The following is a 21,395-nucleotide window of genomic DNA, read 5'->3' on the forward strand; positions in this document are numbered from 1 at the left end:
CTACTAAAATATCTAAGTGAGTGATGACCAAATGGTAAGTGCTCACACCAACGGGTCTAAAAGCAGAAGAAGGCACTGCTATATGTTCTTATATAGGTTTATGCAGAATATCACATTCTATATACAGAATAATAGTTTCAAAACCCTTCTAAATGCCAAGCTTCATTTCTTTATTTGTATATTATCATCTTCCCTTCTCCCCTGGCATATTGCTTTAACTCAACTAGTGTATTATTTTAATTGTACTTTAGGGAAATCATCATTTTTGCAATATGAATGACTTTTTAGCCTCTGAACTGGTGTCTAGGCTTAAGCAAATTCACAAACAGAATATTCTGTAAGTAGGAATGACATTTTCATATACATGTGAATTGTACGCACTGATGATTACATGACTTGTGCCTACCACCTTAGAAGAAAGAATGAATATTCAGGGTGCCATTAATTATTTAGGTCAACAAACATTTATTGGATGCTGACTAAAGGTGAGCCATTGTGCTGGGTTTCAGATTCGGAAGATGAGGCCAGTAAATTCTCTACTTTCTGAGAGTTTAGAGTTTAAGTAATTGAAAAGGAACAAATCAATTAAGGCCATGTGACCTTTATCTTAAACATTTTTAAATAGCTGGACATCCTCTGAGATCCAGCTCATGGAGGAGTTCCACCTGCTCAAAAAAGGGTACAGAATATTTTCCAACTAGATTAACTTGGCTAATTGACAATGGCAAGGAAGTTTCAACTCAGGAATGGCTAGATTATGTGTTAGAATATTTGAATTTTTAAAACTCTCTCAGCATAATGATGGGAAAACTTGCTTGAACTCTTGCAGGTTTTTAGGTGCAATAAACATGGAAGCTTGAGAGAGTAAAGGAGACCAAGTCTGTCTTGGTCTAAAGAGCCAGAGACAATAGACACCAGAGACATTTTACCCTCCCCAGTGTGTTAATACGGCCACAGTGAGCTACTCTACACACACTTCAGCTCTGAAGTGACTTCATTAGTCCTCTACACGTCTAGCCTGGAATAAGTGATTCCTTCTTTCAGGTAGAATATTCCTAGACATTGTGTTATAAGGTGGGGAGGTGAAAAGTAAAATCGTGACAGCATAGCTGTCTGTCTGGACAGGGGCAGAAATGGGCAAAGAAAACTGCAAAGCAGTGAGTAGTCAAATAGATATATTTTCTAGGAAGTACTAAATGTGTGGCCGTTGGCAAAGCTGATAAAAAGAGGCATTGCTAATACTACAATTTGGTCTAACATCTAAATTTTAAAATGAACCAACTCCCAAGACCCAGGACTAGCTAGAAAAACAAATTCTTTAAGTATAGTTTTTAAGTGTTTTTTAAATTAAAACATATGTAATTCAAACATATTTCTGTATGTTCTTTGGAACTGCACGTAGAACATATACAGTGGGTAAGAGAAATTTTGTGGGAGCACGTCTGCTTCTTACTTAGAAAACTGTGTTTAGCCCAGCAAAAGAACTGAATCAATCCTGTATTTGTCATTATAATAGAGCTGATAGTAATGGTTTTTAAATGGGCTTTTTGTACTCAAGAATTATAGTACCAATTTGTCATGAGTGATAACTTGAACCAATATCTAGAGAAGGGAAAATTTCAGATGGGGGGAAGCCTTCTGTCTTTATTTTCACAGGAATATATTGATGTGCACATTACTTTCATTATTTCACCTAAATTGAATTTAATATGTAAAGGAGAATATCTCAATAAATAGCTTATTAGGAAGAAAAAGGTAGTCTGAATCCTGATCACTAGAGGAGAGAGTATATTAAAAAAATTGGAAGTAATACGATTACCAACTATTTTAGAACTGAATCGTAGGACTTATGTGGTCTACTCAATGATAATACAGTCATTTATGGCTGCAAAGAATAGTCACTGAAGAAAGTGTACCTAATCTACATTAACTCTACAGAATTGGCAGTTAACAAGGAAACCACAGGTTTCCTTTTTCATATCCAAAATGGAAGGAAATAAAGAGCCTCCTACTTTTATCAACTAAACACCCTGTATTTATTTATAAATGCAAACAAGCAGCTAGAATTATGTACCACACGCATCCCAGAATTTCAGTTTCGGGAGAACAATGATGGTCATGCTGCCTCACGCTGCCAAGTCACAGACAAGGCTCCCAGAGGTTAAATGAAGTGTCCAGAATCACTGAGCTCGTCGGGGACAAATCCAGGGCTAGAACCTGGGGCGTTTTCCATTATCCCAGGCTTGATCTAAGGTCAGTGCTATCTAAGGCAATGCAGTTTTGTAGTTCTAGCAACAGAGCGAGATAAAGCTACAACACTTAACTCTGGTTCACACCAACAAGACCACCTGAGGTCATAATACGTCTAGCTCCAAAGCTTTGCAGATCAGCACATTACGGAAGCTCCATTAAACTGCAAGGGGAGGGAAAACCATAAAAAGCAAATAACTGTTTAGGAAAAAGAAAAAGGAGACAAAGCTCTCTGAGTCAGCTGGAACTTTAATCAGCCCGGGCCCGACTTTGTGAAGGCAAGTCACGTGCCCAGGGAGAGTGCTACATCATTTTCTTTCTGAACTGTGCTTCCTTTGAGGGATACAGAATGTAAAACTGCCTTATCCAAACATGGAGCTGTTCGGCACTGGCAGAAGTCTAAAAAAGGGAGCTGGGAATGAGCTACCTCACCACGTAATCTGCTCCCCTGTAACCGGATGCACCATATTTCCAGCCATTCCTGTGGCTTGAGCAAGGCAAGTGAATTTTTGTCAACCCCCTTTAATTAATCTTGCCGTAAGTCCTATGGTGGGGTGGGCGAACTCCTCACACATTAAACAGTGGCATTACTCACCGGGTGGCTTTTCCCAAACACCCCCAACCCCAATTAAAGAGCTGTATTTGGTTTGGATTTCCTCAAATGGCGCTCTTGTTAACACTCATCAAACACAGGAAAAATAAAACAGCAATTTAACTGCGTTCGCAGTGTGAAAGGCTTGTGCAAATAATCAGCACATTTCTAACTGGTTAGTAATAGGCAGAGTGCAAAAAACAAATGACCAGATTTATACCACTGGGCAGGTCTGAAAGCAACATTACAGCTGAAATATATTCATTGACAATTTAAAGCAAGCCTTTCAGTGAATAATTGTTTACATAATGGTGAAGAGCGCTTGCGCAGCATAACTGGGACCCATTTACAATGTGTTAACCAAATAACGCGTGTTTACAGAAGAGTTTGAGTTCGTTTTTTTTGGAGAAAAGAATCGTGGCGCTCATGCCAACAAAAGCAGAGCGGTATGTACAGTTAGTAAATCTCTTCTTAGCTGCAAAATCGGCATTAAGATGTTTGGGCCCGTAAACTACGCCAGCCTAAGTCATTCTCATTAAATTGCTGTGTGAAGGTAGCATTCTCAGAGAGCAGGTTGCTCCATTCTCTCTCTCTTTTTTTTTTTTTTGAAATCAGCCAAATAATGAGCTGGGGGTGAAGTTCCTTAACCAGACCAAGGGAAGAAGAAAGCGGAATCATCTTAAAACGGCCATCCTGGATTTAATAGCCTACCACAAAACCCTAAGCAGGTCAACTTCATGGTTCAGCAATTCCTAAAAGCCTTGTCTACTTCTCCAAAGCTTATCGGTGACGGCTGGTATATAAGAGCTCCCAATGAGGACTGATTTATAGCACGGGAGGGCTTTGCGGTGACAAAGGAGGGCCAGGGTCCTTGAGAGCTTTCTGTACTTTTTTAGATCCCAGAAGATGATGTGGTTCTGTGATAGGAATTTCATACACTTTACTGGTGACATAAACAGGTCACAGCGCCTGCAAAAGCTTATGCGAGAGTCAGGAGCAATCTCTCTCTCTCTCTCTCTTTTTTTTTCTGGGTCACAGTCAGATTTTATCGAGTCAAACTATCTAATTGAACACAAACCATGTGATAGGACCCAAACAACGTGCATTAAAAATGAAGCGGAATGGGGCCGGGTTTGTCTCAGGCTGGGGCTGTTACAGGGATATGTTTTCGGCGTCACCTGAATACAAATGAATTTTTTTTTTCTGCATTGACAAAAGTCAGGGAGGAAAAAGAAAGTTGAGAATTAAACAAAACAAAAAAACCAAACCACAAATCTAGTTCCATGCTGGATGTATCTGTTGTGAAGCAATATGTTGGCTAAATAGGAAAAGTCAGGTGAGTTAAAGTCTCGTGGCAGCTTGATTTAAACCATGGCTACACAAACCAGAGCCCTGTCCAGATCTCAGGAAAGTGAATTATATATAATAACACTTACAGTTTCCTAGTACTATTAGATTTGCCTTCTTACATAAATGCTTAAGTTATGATAAAAAACAGGGCCATGTCAGTTTCTTTCAGCCTCAGCACATTTGCTATTAGCATAAGAAATGCTGCTTATGGCAGAGCTAGTCGGGCTTGAAATTTCTGAATTAATGGATTTGATTTCCTCTCGAGACAAACCATCAGCCTTGCAGTAATGGAAATAGATATAGTTGGTAAAACAAATAAAAAGCTGGCATGCAGATAAAATGGGTTTCAGTTTAAAATAGTAATGTTGTAATTGAAGTGAACAATTACAGGGTTGCTCCTAGGCACAAAAGAAATACCATGAAAATGAAGTAATGTTTTTGTTAAGTATAGTCATTTCATGAAAATGTAGAGCTGCAGATGTCATTGTCTGCCAAAGGGAAAACTATACTTATTCTTCTATACAAAGATCATTTAATAACATTGGGCTAATTTTAATAATAATTGCTAATATTAACCCTATATTTCACTGGGAGTTTGAAGACGAAGACTCCCTGCCCCCCACCTCCCCCCCGCCCCGCCGCCCGTTCTTTGCCTTCAATTTGGTAGAGAGCCAACAAGAGCAAGTTCCTGTAAAAAAGCTATTGGCAATGAACTATCAGAAATCCCTGGACCGGTAGCAGCCTTCTCCTTTTTAATGTCTTATTTCTCTTTCTTTGTCAAGCATCTGTTATCAGAAATGGAGCCTGTGAGCTAGCAATTGGAGTGGCAGGAGGGACTGAGAATAAAGGAGGGGGGTGGGGTGGGGAGTGGGAACCCAGGACAGGAAAGTCAGCTCTGGAATGTTCAAATCTGATTGAATCCCTTCAGAGAGAGAGAGAGAGAGAGAGAGAGAGAGAGAGAGAGAGAGAGTGTTTCAACTTGTCTGTGAACCATATGAAATTCAAAACAGAAACTTCCATTTTTAGAGCTTGAAATCTTTTCATGTTCCGACACACACACACACCCCGAGGCAGCCAAGGCCACAGGATGTCACAAGAAACGTAAGTGTCTCATTGAGCCTGAAAAGGCAGTGACACAAATTCGCTCTAACAAAATGCTCAGCTGGGTCCCAGCCCACCACCGGGCCCTCCCTCCCACTCCTTGGTTTCACTGCAATGCAGGAAGAGACACACACGCACTCTGTTTCCTCCTCAGGTTTTAGTAATTAAAGCAATATTGTAGCTCTGTGAAATTTTATTTGGGAATATGCTGTACTTTGTTCCCTACAATGCTGACTGCCGCACACAGCCTTTTTGGCTCGTTCGGCATCTTCTTTATCGGAAGGGAAGGAAGCCCTTCTCCCGGGGTTGGGTGGGTTTTTTTTTTGTTGTTTGGTTTGGTTTTTTCTTTTTTCCTCTGTATCGCAATAGAGGAGTGAGAAAATGAAAGGCCCCCTAACAAAGGATTGAGCTGTGACTTCTTAAGAGAAAAGGTTAAATCGCCCGGCCGTGTGTCTTGGAGTGAGACAGCAAGAAGGGCCGCTTCCCTTTTTACTCGGTTAGAATAATTCATTTCCTAACGCAGCCTACCTGTGACAGTCACAGGTGACCTCCCAGCCTGCTAAGCTCGGATGATTCCCCTTTCCCGTTGTCCAAGTACAGCTCCTGCCAGAAGACAAATATACTGCAAGCCGGAGACGTATCTGTAGTGCCGAGGAAAAGGAGCCTGTCTACATATGTCATTTTAAAGCCTCGCGCGGAGATTTTACTGCTTTCTTCACACTCTCACACTTACATAAATACACCCACACAGTACAGGCAAGTCCCCGAGACTCCCGAGCGTTTCTCTTCCATTAGGAGACATTTTCAGACAAATTAGCACCCTCCCCCAAAGCCTATTGGCCTAAATGTGTTTATGACTTTGTTTGCTGTTTTAAAAGCTCTTCCTTTTAAAGGCTTCACAATGAGGCTGGGGAGTTCCTGCCGAATGGAGCACAACCCTGGTGTGTCGAGGAATACACACATCTGACAAAGACCTAAATCTTTCTTCTTCTTCTTTTTTCTTCTTTTTTTTCCTCCTGACACAGCGGCTGGTGACACATAAATGTACTTTTTTCTTTTGACAGAGTAATAAAAATCTCATTATCTCTGAATAGGCAGCAATTTCGTTATCTAATCTTTTTACCGAAAGGTTAGTTAATTAATCAGAAACAAATCCTGATTATTATTTCAATAGAATTAGAAAGACAAATCGCCAGAGTACCGCTAAATAGGGCGGGCCTGCGGTTTCACCTGCCTCATTGACATGCAGGCCCCGGGACTGTCAGGGCTCCGGGAAGCAGACAGCCTTCGGAACAGTAGCCAGCAGATGGCTGCTCTGAGCGGCCAGCCTGCCTCCCCCCTAATGCCGATGATCCCATTACCTCACTGAATCCGTTACCAGGGTAACTGTTAAATTGCTGTGAAAGGCATGGTAATAAAGTAACCTGTCACACTGGCAATAAAAGGAGCAGAATTTTCCTGTTCACTGAACTTTGCAGCTCATCAATACTCACTTGATGGAGAAATTCACCACTACTCCAGGGTCCGCTGCAGGAATCTTTCCATAAGGCTTCTGAAATGCAAACGGAAGTTCATGTAAACACAAGAAAGATATAATTAAAAGCTGGATTCTTAGCTGCACAGAGCCCACGCTTCCCTCTTTTCTGTGCAAGGTAATGGAAGCCCGAAGAACATCAGATCGCTTTCTTTGTTGTTGTTGTTTTAATTTAAAGCATGCTAGACAAAAATAACCTTTGCTGGTGAAAGACAGCTGTGATTAATTCAAGACTGGGAAAACAAAGCACAAAGAAAAAAAAATCCCTTGTTCCTAAAATCTGTCTTTTTCAGATCCTATCTTATTGGCTGTTTTCATTAAAGGGTCATGGTACTTAAAAAATGATTTGGATTTGAGCATTTAACAGGAAGAATGGAAAGCCTCGGTTCTAACAAGCGTGAGGAGTTGAAAACAAGTCTCCCCACCTCCTCCCCTGCCCAGCAGTTAGGGTCCATCAGCTGTAGCTGTGAAGAGAGAAATATGCACGCTGAATGGATGCATAGAACTTTGTCCCCACCACCCCCCTCCTTCTGTAAATGCCCTTCAAGGGTTTCTGTGTCAAGGATTCTAGCGGTGGTGACACTATCAGATACAAGATTTGCTACAATTAACTGAGGTTCTTTCAGGTACAAAAAGAGAACAGCAAACACTCAGCATTAAAGAAGAAATAAGCAGAAACCCCCATTTATTTCAATTACATTTTGCAGCCAGCCCTATGAACATACATGGGAAGTGGGATATATCTATCTAGCCCTCATTATTAGCCATTTGCAGACTTCACGCTTTTGGCTCCATTTGGCGTTGTCATTAATTAGGTGGTATTAACCTTAGAATGCGTTAGAGCTTGCCTATTGAAATAACTTTGGGCACGCTTTTTTCTCCCTCCCTCCCTTTGACTTGCAAGTGCTTATAGCTCGTTATTAAAAAACCGACAGTATTTCTTTGACCAGGCGGCAGCAGATGTGAACCGTTCTTCTAGTGGTAGCTACAACCCATGAAGGAGTTGTCCTCGTTACACACAGCCGAACATCTCTGGCTGGCCACGTCAGGTAGGGCCTTGGATTGGTGCCTTAGAAATGATGGTGCTTTTCAGAATGAGGTCGCAACGTGCTGCACATGGAAAAGCAGATGAGATTTCAGCCAGAATCAGGCAAATAACGGCTCTGGCTTCATGATACCCAAATTTGTTTAAAAAAAAAAAAATGAAATCTTTTTTGTCCTGTCGAAAATAATTCTCAAACGTGGGGTCACGGCATACACATATACAAACACACACACACACAAACACGCATGACATAACTCGTAAAATGTGTATTTTACTGCTGATGCTAAGCAGGAGAGAGAGTAGAATTGCAGAGGTAACTGCTTGTGAACAACTTCAAGCCCACACACGGTATGCTGTCACCCCTTCGAAGGTTCCCATGGGTGTCAGGACGGGAGAAAGTCTTTTTTACTCCAGGGATTATCTAACTAAGTTTGGAAGAATAAGATATAAGTAATCACCAAATACAAACTAGGCCTTTAGATTAGATTCCATAAATACCAACGGAGCCAGCGCATTGGAAGTAGAAAATGAAAAATGGTAACCTTCTGGTCAACTGGATGATCCAGTCCCTCTCTAAAGATAACAGTATTTCTTACTCAACTGCTTTCCATTATTTCCACAAAGCTGAGGAGAGTTCACTGCTGTCAAAATATTTCAACTTTCAAGAAAATCCCCAATCAGAACTTTCACTAGAAAATTCCTATTTTTGAAATCCAATTGTGGTAGTTTGCTAGGACTGCCCTGACAAAGGACCACAGACTTGGGTCTTCTAAACAACAGAAATCGATTTTTTTTCTTTCATAATTCCGAAGGCTAGATGTTGGAGATCAAGGTGCCAGCAGAGTTGATTTCTTCTGAGGCCTCTCTCCTTGTTTCGCACATGTCTGTCTTCTCCCTGTGTTTTCTTCACGTAATGGTTCTGTGTCTGTGTATTCATGTCCTCTTCTTAAAGGATGACGGTCACATTGGATTAAGGCCCACCCTAATGACTTCATTTTAACTTAACTGTCTCTTTAAAGACCCTCTCTCCAAATACAGTCAAATTCTGAGGTTCTGAGTGTTAGGACTTCAATATATGATTTTTGTGGAGGACACAATTCAGCCCAAAACACCCATGTAGGTCCAAACACAACTTTACTGCAAGATGAATCTTGGCAATGACCATAATTATACAGTGCTTTCAATGGAAAAGGCACACTTATGGGCCATTTCAACTTACTGAATTCTCACAGTATCCCTATGAGGTAGGTAGTATTATGATCTCTCTTTTACAGATGAGACATGAAGGGAGAGAGGTTAACTCACTCATGCAGTACCTAGTGGAGCTAGGGTTGAAATCCAAGCAGTATCTGATGTTTCTGCTTGGACAGTCAGAGGTTTCCTGGTGAGAAATGCCCTACTTGGACTCTGGACCTGTAAAGTAGAAGCAGTTAACTAATAAGAGTCAGAGTCTTGTCACCCCTAGGAATGCAAACCATCCTCATAAGATCAGACTTATATAAATGTCCTATGGATACATACCTATTCTCCTACCAAAGGGTTTTGCCAGGCCTTTCTGTGAAACCACTTGGATTTGAAATAACAAAGCAGGCTTTATCATCTAGAGAAGGTCCAGGGACTGAAGGAAAGCAAAGTTTGAATAACTTCACACACTAGTGCAAAATAGATCAGCATGAGTCTCTGGGGATCTGGGATAATCAGCAAGACAAAGTTGGAAAACTTCTGGAAACACTGTAATTTGTTTGTTTTGGCCATGGTTGCTGTTTGCCCCTTCAGCCACCTTGAGCATGAAAAGTGAAACTGAAAAAAGTCTCAGTCTGTGTATTTTCCAGAGCTCTAAAGAAATGATAACTTGCAGATCACCTCCTATTTGGAAGCTACTCTTGGGAGACCAAGACCATAAGACTCAGTGGTAGCCCTAAGGAGTAAAACTCTGCCCAGGCGCTATACATAAAACTCAGAATTCTGTACGAAAGAAGTGAGGATTTTAGTACTGGTAGCTGAGGCTCAACCAAGGGAAGAAACCTTCGGGCATCTTCCTATTTGTTCTCTCTCTCTCTCTCTTTCTCTCTGTGGGTGTGAGTATCTCATAGCTTTGTGAAAGGGTAAAGCAATAGAAAAAAATATTTTTTTTTTCACATTTTCTCTTCCTGTTCCAATGAAATGAAGTAGTTCCTCCACAGGGCCCATTATGCCTAGTTAATTGATTTTCCTAATCGGGCATTTTTAAAAACAATTGAGCTCTGTGAACTTCTGGATGTTTTTTTCACTGCAGACTTGAGAGGCACACACCCACTGATTTTTGTATTTTTAGGCTATGTTATTTGAACACAGATTAAGGCAATTTTTTTTCATGCCTTCTATTGACATATAATTTTCTACCCTGAGTAATTTTTCTTCACTTCTCATGTACTTGCATTTAGACCTAACAGGGAACTGTGGTTCTTTGTGGAGCATCTGAAACTTAGCAGTGCGAGGCTGTATGTCTAAAACCATTATCACACGTCCAAACTGGAACACCCTAACTGTGATACTTATCAACACAGAGCAAGCTCTCTTCTCCTGAATGTGCGAAAAGACATTTGACCTCCCAAACAGTTATTTGATCATCTAAATCAGCATTTGCTTCAACTTGGCTGAAATCATGTTAGGGCCTGAAGAGGAGGAAGCCTGAGGAAGGTAGGAGAGGACAAGTGGGGCAATTGTGATTTGGCATATTAACCCAAGATACAGAGGTGTTTTCTAAAACTGCATTTCTTCCCCTCAAATGCTCTTTGAAACAAGGTGTCCTTAAAAAAAACCCTTATTTACTAGCACTTAATATAGTGGAATTTTTTTTAACATTTTTTTTATTCTTATGTTAATCCCCATACATTACATCATTAGTTTTAGATGAAGTGTTCCATGATTCATTGTTTGTGCATAACACCCAGTGCTCCATGCAGAATGTGCCCTCCTCAATACCCACCACCAGGCTAACCCATCCTCCCACCCCCCTCCCCTCTAGAACCCTGTTTGTTTTTCAGAGTCCATCGACTCTCATGGTTCGTCTACCCCTCCAATTTCCCCCGCTTCATTCTTCCCCTCCTGCTTTCTTCTTCTTCTTTTTTTCTTAACATATATTGCATTATTTGTTTCAGAGGTACAGATCTGAGATTCAACAGTCTTGCACACTTCACAGCGCTTACCAGAGCACATACCCTCCCCAGTGTCTATCACCCAGTCACCCCATCCTTCCCACCCCACCCCCCACTCCAGCAACCTTCAGTTTGTTTCCTGCAATTAAGAATTCCTCATATCAGTGAGATCATATGATACATGTCTTTCTCTGTTAATATAGTGGAATTTGCATGGGTGTTCTCCTAGTCTATTATTTTTCCTTACCACAATTTGGTCACAAGGTAACAAGTCAATTCTATGGCTTTGGAACATTGCTGATGCTAAAACATCTGTGCTACCGGCTTACAAGTTTTCCAAACAGAATAGTTAGGCATGCAAGTGAGTGGCTGAAAAGCATATTCATGTATGTAGTGAAAAGGCTAGAAATGTATTATTATTATTATTATTATTATTAGGTCATTTCTGGGTAGCAGGATTATAAGTAATGTTTTCATTTAATCTAGGTTCGTTTCTCATTTTCAAGCAGTAGATATAGATGTGAATGTAGATGACGTCTACATCTGTATTTCCAGCCTCAACATCTTTTAAGTGGTTAGCTGTTTCCATCTCTCATCTAGCTATCCTAACCTGGAAAACTCAAAAGGTTCTAAGCTGGAGTCATTATAGGATCCAAAGATTCCTGTTGCCCTTATTTCTGCTCATCTAACCACATTCCTTTCGGCTACCCAAATCTACAGGCTGGCAAATCTGAGGTCATTGTTGGCTTCTGGTCTCTTGCTTCTCACAAGTGATCAGTCAAGGCTAGTGGGCAGTGTCACTGCGGGATCTATGTATTACAGTCCTGCCTTGTATCATCTGCAGGACTAATACCCCCAGTCTTTGTTGTTTCTTATCTGAACTCCCACATGAGCAATCAATTAGCCAACTGGCTCTATATTTTTTAAAACATATTTTCCCTCTCAAGTTATGATATCTGTAAAGGGTGTTATAAATAGCTCTGTCATAACCTCAATTAAACATATTATATAAAGTGTTCTTCTTAGATGTGCTAAATCATGATGAATAGTGCACCCAATCTATTTTTTTTTTTTTGAGAATTATAGGCATTTTGAGCAGTAATCTTGATCCAGGATAATTAATTCTTTATAAAATTTAATTCCAGTTAGTTCTAGTTTCCTGTATCTGGTATTCTAAGACTTTTTTTTTTTTGATTTCACACTTTTTACTAAAATTTTCTATTAAGATAGTTGAACAAAAGATTAAAGGAAGTTCATTCCATACAAAGTAAGTAACCATAGTAATTGAAATTACTTTAATTTTCAGTGGGTTTGATAAAAGAAGATGAATTTATTGAGAATCAACCACGGACATAAAATGGGTTATAACATGCCAACATGGTCCACATAAATTGTTAAGGCCATCTTGGTAGGAGAGTATCTGCTCAGTGTAAGTTTTATTTATGAAAAATTAAATGAGTAAAGTCATAGATAGCTATTCTTACCTTTAAGGAGTTAAGAACAAGGATTTTTAAAAAAAGTTATTTTATATTTGCCAAGCTGAAAACCTTTCTAATTAAGAAAAATTTTAAATTGTTGAATTATTTATAAGATTTCAATTTCTTCTAAATCTTCTAAATCTTATAAATCTTATAAATAATCTTATAAATAATCAAATACAGATATTCTGGTGACTTCCTGTGTCTCTAGGGGCTATTAAGCAGGCAAGGAGAAATATATCCTCCCTGTGGGATGCACGTCCAACTTTCCCAAGGAAAATATCAAAGGAACGTGTATCTATTTTCCTGCCTCGGAATCTGCTGACATCATCTGAATACAATGAAACCACAAAAGGCAGATCTTCTTCCACACTGATTAAAACTTAGCTAAAAAGGAGACTCTGTAATTACTGAATTCCATCCTACCTTAAATTTCCCACACTTTGCATTCAAATTTAAACATAAATATTATTTACAAAACCAGTGAACTGTTCCAATGCAACTTATCCCCCCCAGCCCAAAAACATAAAAACAAAAATCTTCAGAATTCTTCAAAATTCAATCTGGTAATGATTTTTGGGTTGAAACCACACTCAGAACAATTTTTCATTGAGAAATGTTTCCTATTTCTGCTTGACAATCCAGACGTCCAGAATGGGTGAATAAAACAAGCCGGAGAAAAAGAAAAAAAGCAACTCCGCAAAACATGATGCCGGTTTTGAGAAAATTGCCTCGGTATCCTTATTTATTTATTAAGAATTTTTTAGGGGCGCCTGGGTGGCTCAGTCGTTAAGCGTCTGCCTTCAGCTCAGGTCATGATCCCAGGGTCCTGAGTTCGAGCCCCGCATTGGGCTCCCTGCTCAGCGGGAAGCCTGCTTCTCCCTCTCCCAATCCCCCTGCTTATGTTCCCTCTCTCGCTGTCTCACTCTGTCAAATAAATAAATAAAATCTTTTAAAAAAAAGAATTTTTTAGAAAGAAAATGGTAGGAAACCCTAATTGATCATTTGCTCTTCAGGATGTCAGTGAATTCTGCCCAGACTATTTTCCATTAACTTACATTTTAAGTTGCACCTCTCAGGGATGCTGATAACAAGGCTTTTTATTTTCAGAAATAATGTTCTCTCACAGCAACCTCCCTTTAAAACTTGTGGAGATCCTGGCTGTGTCCAAATAGTTCTTTCTATGTGTTAACTTTGCAAATTATCGTGTGGCAGCTATGTTTTTTACTCTCTTATTTGTAATAAGAGAAGAATAAAAGAAGTAGAAGTCCACGGACATCTAGGTTTAGAGGTATCTCAACCTATATGGAGCCATCTCACATATCCCCTCATATCTAAGGGTAACTGGTGTGGATTCTATATGCTAGTAAAGCAGCTTAAACATTATTTTTCTACTTTAGCTACTTTTTTTGAGAAGGTGCTGGAAATAATCAGGAGCGGGATCATAGAAGGAAAAAAAAACTAATAAAGCCTCTAATGGTTTCAAACACAAGTGGTGCCAAGTTTGTGTGTGTGTACAGAAAATTTGTATTTTTAAATCCTACATATATGCAAAAGCATCCATATTCTATGTTCACTATATGGTGTTAATTTATATTTGCATTATGCATTTTAGCAGCTAAAGTACATACAGTGCCTCGGGCTTGAAAGAATTCTGATTCTTAGTGATTCTAAGGGTTGCTCATAATAGTCAACATTGAGCAGAGAGAAAAAAGAAATCTTAGCTTTTTATGGGCTCTTCTGTTTTACATTCGCTTTTGAATACGAATTCCAGCTCCCTAAAGAAATGAGATGTGTCAAGTAGTACTTTAAACACAGCCTCTTAAAAACATAGGGAATGATTATTTCAGCAAGTTTTACTTTTCAGCAGCAACATATGTAGCAGCAGATGTGTGCGGAGCCTGGAGACCAGGGATCCTTTGGAACCCAACAAGGAAACTGTGACTTGCATGCAAAGTGCAAGAGAATCGCTTTTGCCTCGTTCTAAATTATGCTGAGACTTCAGGGGGATAAAAAAGACAAAGAAACATACTGCAATTTCAATCTGATGATCTTCTACAGGAAGCTAAGCAAATTAAGATGAAATTAATTATATGGAAACTATCCCCCACCCCCACTTCCTGCGAGGATATTGGAAAAGCTTCCTTCCCTGCAGCGGGCTGTAGAGTGTCTAGCGACATTTCTTTGCTCATTAAATAGTATCATTTTTATTGTATCGTCTCAACATTATCAAAAAATTCAAGGCCACGGTGAAAGATCAAGGAGAAAACTTATTCTTCAGGTGTTGACTCTGTTCCAAAGTCACTCAGGCATTGCTCCATCGCTCTGCAGCCGCCTCGGAACATTCTATCCAATTACAGGCTGCGGCCATGGGGGATCGTGTTTTAATCTGTGTATAAACAAAGGGATAAAATAAAAACAGCACATTTACAAATTCTAAAGATGCTGCTTTTATAGTCTGATACCAGGAATTATTGCTGTCATATCACTTGCTTCCCATAATGGGAAGGAGTAGGGCACATATGCATGTAAGGTCAGGCATCCCCATTACAAATGACACACAATTAATGTGAAAATCACCACCCTCTCGTAGCAAAGGGAAAAATCTACGAATACCATACAGCCGTGTATTTAATGCTAACTTTCATGTATTAAAAGATGCACATTTGCATTTTATTGCCTTTCATTCTGTTGCCTGGAAAGGGAAAAAGAATCAGAAAAAGGTGAGTTCCACTTTTTGCCCTCAGTCTAGTCCCATTTTAGGTAGGCTTCTGGAATCTAAATGAGAGCCTATAATTCAGCATGGTTTGTTTGTTTTTTTCAAAAATGAGAACTGCTTTGGGGAGGGAAGTTCACCACAGTGTGCTAGCATCTAGACACAAACAGGAGCCCATAAAATCCCCTCACAATTCTAATGACTTGTGGTAACCCACCTGCCAGCTACCTGAACCATTTAGCACACCTCAATAAAAACGGTATTACTTTAACATCAAATGTGATTAAGGCTTTATGCTGGCATTTAATTAAAGCTCTCTGCATTTTGTTGCCTTTGCATCTCCCGTGACCATCGGTTTTGCATGTTTTGAAAAGAACAACATGCTAATTTAAAACGTCCAGGAAAGGATACTAGAAATGGTATAACATAGCCTAAGAATGATTTTTTTTTTTCACATTTGTAGGGCAAAACCAAATCTTCTACTGGCCTCTATTTCCTCGCAATGTACCAAATGAAGGAGAATTCTGCCATCAGAAGATTTTCAGTCTCCGGTGTTGGCATACGCGTTTGACTGAAGAAGACTGAAGAGTCTGATTTTTCCATGACCTTTTTTTTTTCCCTCCACCAGGAGTGCTATATTAATTTAAATTCTCGTGAGGAAAAAAAAAAGTCTATATAACGAGATAGATGCATGATTGGATGACCTTCCTCCCACTGTTCCCCTGGACAGGTCAAAAGCAGTGGTAATTCCTGTTACTGTGAAATAATCAATCAACCAGTTCCTTTGGAATAGGACCACTGTTACTGGGAACTTCCATCTCTAACAGAGAAGTGAGAATGCCTTCAGGTTTGGCAGACAGCTCATCAATGCTTAAATCAACAACTAGACAGATTGGAAGACATCAGCCATGCTGGGTGCAATCTTCCTACCTTTAGTACCCATCCTTTTTGGCTAAAGGAACAGAGGTATGCTGGGCTTAGGTCTCACGTAGGGTCTGTCAGAGTTGGACGATATTTGCTGAAGTCTAACAGGCAAGAAAATGAGATCAATGCATGTCAATACTTCACATGTGGAATGATCGCAGCCCTCACTGTGGCTTGCATTTGGTTCCTTTCCAACTGTAGGGAAGGGAACAGGTGGGGAGATTATCCAGAGATACACTTTGGTGTTCTATGGCCAAAACCTAAAGGGATGTACTTCAGACGACTGTATTGAAAAGAGGAGACAATCCAATTCTGTTCACAGTATACAAATGGAAAACATGTCATCTCAGTATCTATTTCTCTTATATATGTATGAAATAATGCTAATATCTATAGTTGATACATAATATGAATGACATAAATTAGTATAGGCATAAATGAATACTAATGCCTAGGCTGGATAGAGAAAATGAGTGATTTGACTTGCTTTATTGATTGGTTTTACAAATTATGTTTACTGTCGTATAGAGATTGTGACTGCCTTGAACACGGCTAGTTAATTTGCTACATTAATCTGATAGCAACAGAGCTTAATTTCCCTGAGCCCCATCCAAAGTAAATATGCCTGGATTCTCCACCACTGGTAGTTCTAAAATGTTTCCACTTCAGCAAAACTATTAATATCTACTGCCCTAAAACATAATTACTGCAATAACCCCCAACCAGGACATTTAATTAGTATTTCCAGGCAAAGGAGGGTATAACTTTAAGTATAACTTAACCCTTTCAGCATGGCTTTAAAATCTCAAAATTCACTGCTTAAAGAAAACTTGTAATTCAAAAGTACCTATTCAAGCTCTTGCTATAAATAAATTTTCTGTATCTGTCTTATCAGCCGATGGAGTTAGAGCAGAGGCATGTTGCTGGGGAAGTATGGTATAAAACTGACTCAAGTATATAAAAGACCACTTTTAAGAGAAGCTGGAGATAGCCTCCGAAAATCTTTACTTATAAGCAATCTGCAACCTCTGCCCTTCCCACCGAAAACCTCTGTCGTATATGCACCACAAAAGAAATACTGTCATCAAAAACCAAAACCCGTGAGCTTTGCTCCGTAAGTCCAGAAAATGCAATCCAACTTCTTTTGGCTGACGTATTGATAAAAATCGGAAAGTAAACCTTCCGTGAACTTGTAATTAGTTTACCATGCAAAGTGTTGACAAAAGCTTTCGTTCAACACCCTGGATTTCCCCCATGCTTGGCTGAATGACAACAGTTCCTAGTGGCAATCATGCTGGGTCATGAAACTAATTGTGCTTTGTGAGGGTGAAAATTCTCCATTTCCGAGCAGGGGCCACTGCTGCATGACGGATGAATGTTAGAAATGTGGTAAGCTGTGCTCTTTCATCTCTGTCACTGGATATTTATTCTGACTTGGCTTCTAAATTATTCATTTTCTTTAAGCAATCAATATTAATAATCTGATTTGCTCCCTGGCATTTTTAGTCACACTTCTGTTTAACTGACTGTAAATAAAGGTCACTTGGAGGCTTCCAGCTGCTGTTCAGAAGGTCCTTGCCTAATTAATTCCCAACACTTTTTTCCCTATGACTGTGATTAGCAGTTGCAATCAAGTTAGGCAATTAGCTACCTCCTTGCGCTGTGATTTGCTCAGTGCAGCCCCCAAGATGAGGCTCCATTTGGTCATTCAGTCATTACCCTCAAAAGGAACCTGAGTAGGGAGGATTTATCTTTCACTTCAAGGTTTACAAATGTGCAGATAATTATACAGGAGATTATCAAGCCCATCTGCCAGTTGCTTTAGTAACCTCCTTGTTTAGGGTCCTCAAATCCTGAGCACCTTGGGAGCGGCATAAGCGGCTGATCCTCTGCAACCAGGAAGGTTGGGGTTCCAACCTGGGCTCCACCACTTCGGAGTTCTTCGATCTTGAGCAAGGTATTTACTACCTCTGTCAGTGAAAAGTAGTACTTCCTTAGGGTTTGTAGTCAAGATTCAAGAACACTAAATTCATGAATGGATTCTACAGATGTCTATTAAGAAATGGAAGAGTTCTAGGTGGACAGTTTTGAATAATGTAAATATGTGGTGGGCAAAGAGAATGCATATATAAACAAACAAGCAAATCCATAAATGTTCACAAGGAAAAGAAGAGGATGCTACGAGAGAGAGGCTTTCACTTTAGATTGGGTGGTCCAGAAAAGCCTTCCCGAGAAGGACATTACGATGTATGTGTTCCAGGGGCAGAACGTGAGCCTGGATGTTAGAGAGAGAAAGCAAAGTCTCCAATACACAGTAAGAGCTCAATAAATATTATTTATCATGACTCTGATCGTTTACTAGTCCACTGATTGCCCTTTTATGTACCTGCACCAGGTAATGATGGGTACTTCCTTAACACATAAGTATAATCATTCATCTAAATTATTAGGTTTAGATGAATTAGTTTACAGTGATCCTCATAGTATCAAATATAAAATAGCAAATGGGTTGTATGGTTATTCGTTTTGAGCAGGTTTCTAAAACTATGCCGGGAGGTAGCCTAAAAGGAATATTCTATGTGTTATACCAGGTTCTGGCTGACAGTGAGGCAGACCAAAACTAGCAGAGCTGGAAGTGGGTCAGAGTTGGGGAGGTGTCAGGGCTTGACCCATCAGATGTGAGGTCTAAAGTAGCGAGGGACAGTGCTCCGGGTCGCAAGTGGGGCAGGACACATCAAGGTTAGGGGCAGGCAAGGCTGGGGAACCAGAGGGATAGCAAGATGAGGAGCAACCAACTCAAAGCAGTCAGGAGGGAGGACTCATTAATTAATTTACCCATTCACTCAACAATTATATATCAAATGCTTACTATATGTCCATTTACTCTTCTAGGAGCTGGAGCTTCAAAAAAGGGACAAAAATCTGTGGTCTCCTGCAGCTTACATTCCAGAATGGGAAAGCAGATAAATGGATGATAAATCAGTAAAGAATTATATTAGAAGATGATAAGGAAAACACAGAAAAATAAAGTAGGAATGGAGTACTCGCTGATAGCTTTTATATCAGCTCGTGAAATAGAAGCTACTAGAAGTTCCTGAGCAGAGGAATGATGTGATTTGTCTTTTAAAAGGATCCCTCTGGCTCACGATAAAATGTACGGAGCAAAGGAGATCAGTTAGGTGACTACTGCAAAACTGAGAGATGATGGGGACTTGACCGTGAATGGCACGGTCCAGGGGCTGAGAGCACGCTGCAGTCTGGATACGGTTTGCAGGTAGAGCCAACTGGATGGAGTGCTGAGCTAAATGTGATGTGTGAGAGAAAGAGGCAAGTGCCCAGGAGTGGGCCACAGTCCACGCACAGCAGCCTAGGAGAGGCGACTGTGTTATTACTTCTCTTTGCCCACAGTGAAGTCACAATGGTCACATTAAAACCAGCCACGAGGAGAACATTGACACCATGGAACTCAGGAAACTCAACAAAGATGCCCAGCTACACACATACACATATTTACACACTTATATAATACACACACATATGTACATATACATATACATACATATACATGTATACATTTGAATATGTATGTATACATATACAAATACAATTTTTTTTTTCCTGAAGAGTTGATTGTGAGACATTTACCAGCACCTCACTGGATGATGCAAAAATGACTCTACAGCTTTTGGCCCGAGCAATTGGAAGCTGGAGTTGCTATCAGCTGAGATGGGGAATGTTTCGGGTGGACCATGTTTATGTGGGGAACATCTGGAGTTAAATTTTGGATGTCATAAGGGGATGGAGATATGAATTTAGGAATCAGCAGCATATACATGGGACTTAAGGTCACGGGCCTGGATGAGATCACCTGAAGGAGGTGACCACCTGCGGGGAAGCTCAAGGACTGGTCTCCTGAGCATACAGACATTAAGAGATAGCAGATGAGGAGGGGCTGGTAAAAGAGAATGAGACGTAAGTGACTCTGAGGGATGCATGGTTTCAAAGGTGTGTCAATCCGATGATTCAGAACAAAATCATAGTTTGTGTCATCTTTTACAAACTTCTGCTGGGCCTGAGCAGGGGAGTGTACTTTGGGAGTTGGGGGTGGTTTTGAAGGTCATGGTCTTGGTCTGCAGACAGCACAGGAGACAATCACATCCTGATGGAGATACACACATCCACAGGTTGGCCCGAATAGTAAAGGGAGCAACCGTAAGAAGTAGGAGTTTCTGGAAAGCACTTTCTTGTTTAGAAGGGTTTGCGTTTTAACAGAAGCAATTCCAAGGCAAAGCAAATTCTTTTTGGTGAACTCTTCTCTCCAAAGTATGTAAATGGGCATGCCCAAGGAAACTGCCCTTTTCTAAGGAAATCCTGTCACGAAGTAGCTGAAGGAGGAGCTCATTTTTCCTGCTGGCACTGGAGCTCCCTCTCTTCCTGACAGCTGCAAGCCAAAGGGAGTGTGCCCCTGCATGAGCAGATTTCCTTTTGCCTTTCTGTTCTGGTGAGCTTGTTCATTTAATCTCACAGGGGATCTGACAGCTTTCTCCAGCTCCTAAAGCTTTTCTTTAGCACTCCCTGAAAAGCACACTGAGAGAGAAGAAAGATGCTGATGGCGGCTCACATGCAGAGACCTGCTATGGGCTATGTGAGCAAAGTCTGCCTGTTTCCCAAATGTCTAATGCTCAGAATTAGGACTAGAAGTAACAATTCCAGCACTCTGTCTTTATGACAGCTCAGCTAATGAATGCAAATGTTCAGCATAACCCATTTACTGGACAGTGGATGATTCATATCATTGGGATGTGTTATAGAAAATGTCAAGTGCTTTTAATTTATGGACTGCATCTACAGTTCATGTGGCTATATTCGCTTCTTCTTGACATACAGAACAGGTGATAGGTATCTTCCCTAGCATATTCTTTGTGGACGGGGAAGACAACTTGACAATCTACACAATTCTGCCATCAGATAAGCTCATTTTTGTGCTCACCAGATAATCAAAAGATTCTGTTCACCCAAATGGACGTTTTCTCTAGTGACAATGAAAGGCAGAAGACTTGATAGAGAAGTTGCTTCCACACAGCTCTCTGCAACTTAGGGAATTCATCACCTCACGAAGGCTGTCTGCCGAGCTCATCTCCAGGGGGCTCCTCCTCTTCTGTCCTAATAGTCCCAGTCACTGACTGCTCAAGTCTGGCCCCTTTAGCCTCTCCTGCTGGCAGGGATGTGCCAAGGACTTACCTCCCTATCTACTCACTTACCCTTCTT

The sequence above is a fragment of the Mirounga leonina genome, unplaced genomic scaffold (assembly GCF_011800145.1).
Source record: "Mirounga leonina isolate KUSES-001 unplaced genomic scaffold, KU_Mleo_1.0 Mir_168, whole genome shotgun sequence".
Taxonomy (NCBI): Eukaryota; Metazoa; Chordata; class Mammalia; order Carnivora; family Phocidae; genus Mirounga; species Mirounga leonina.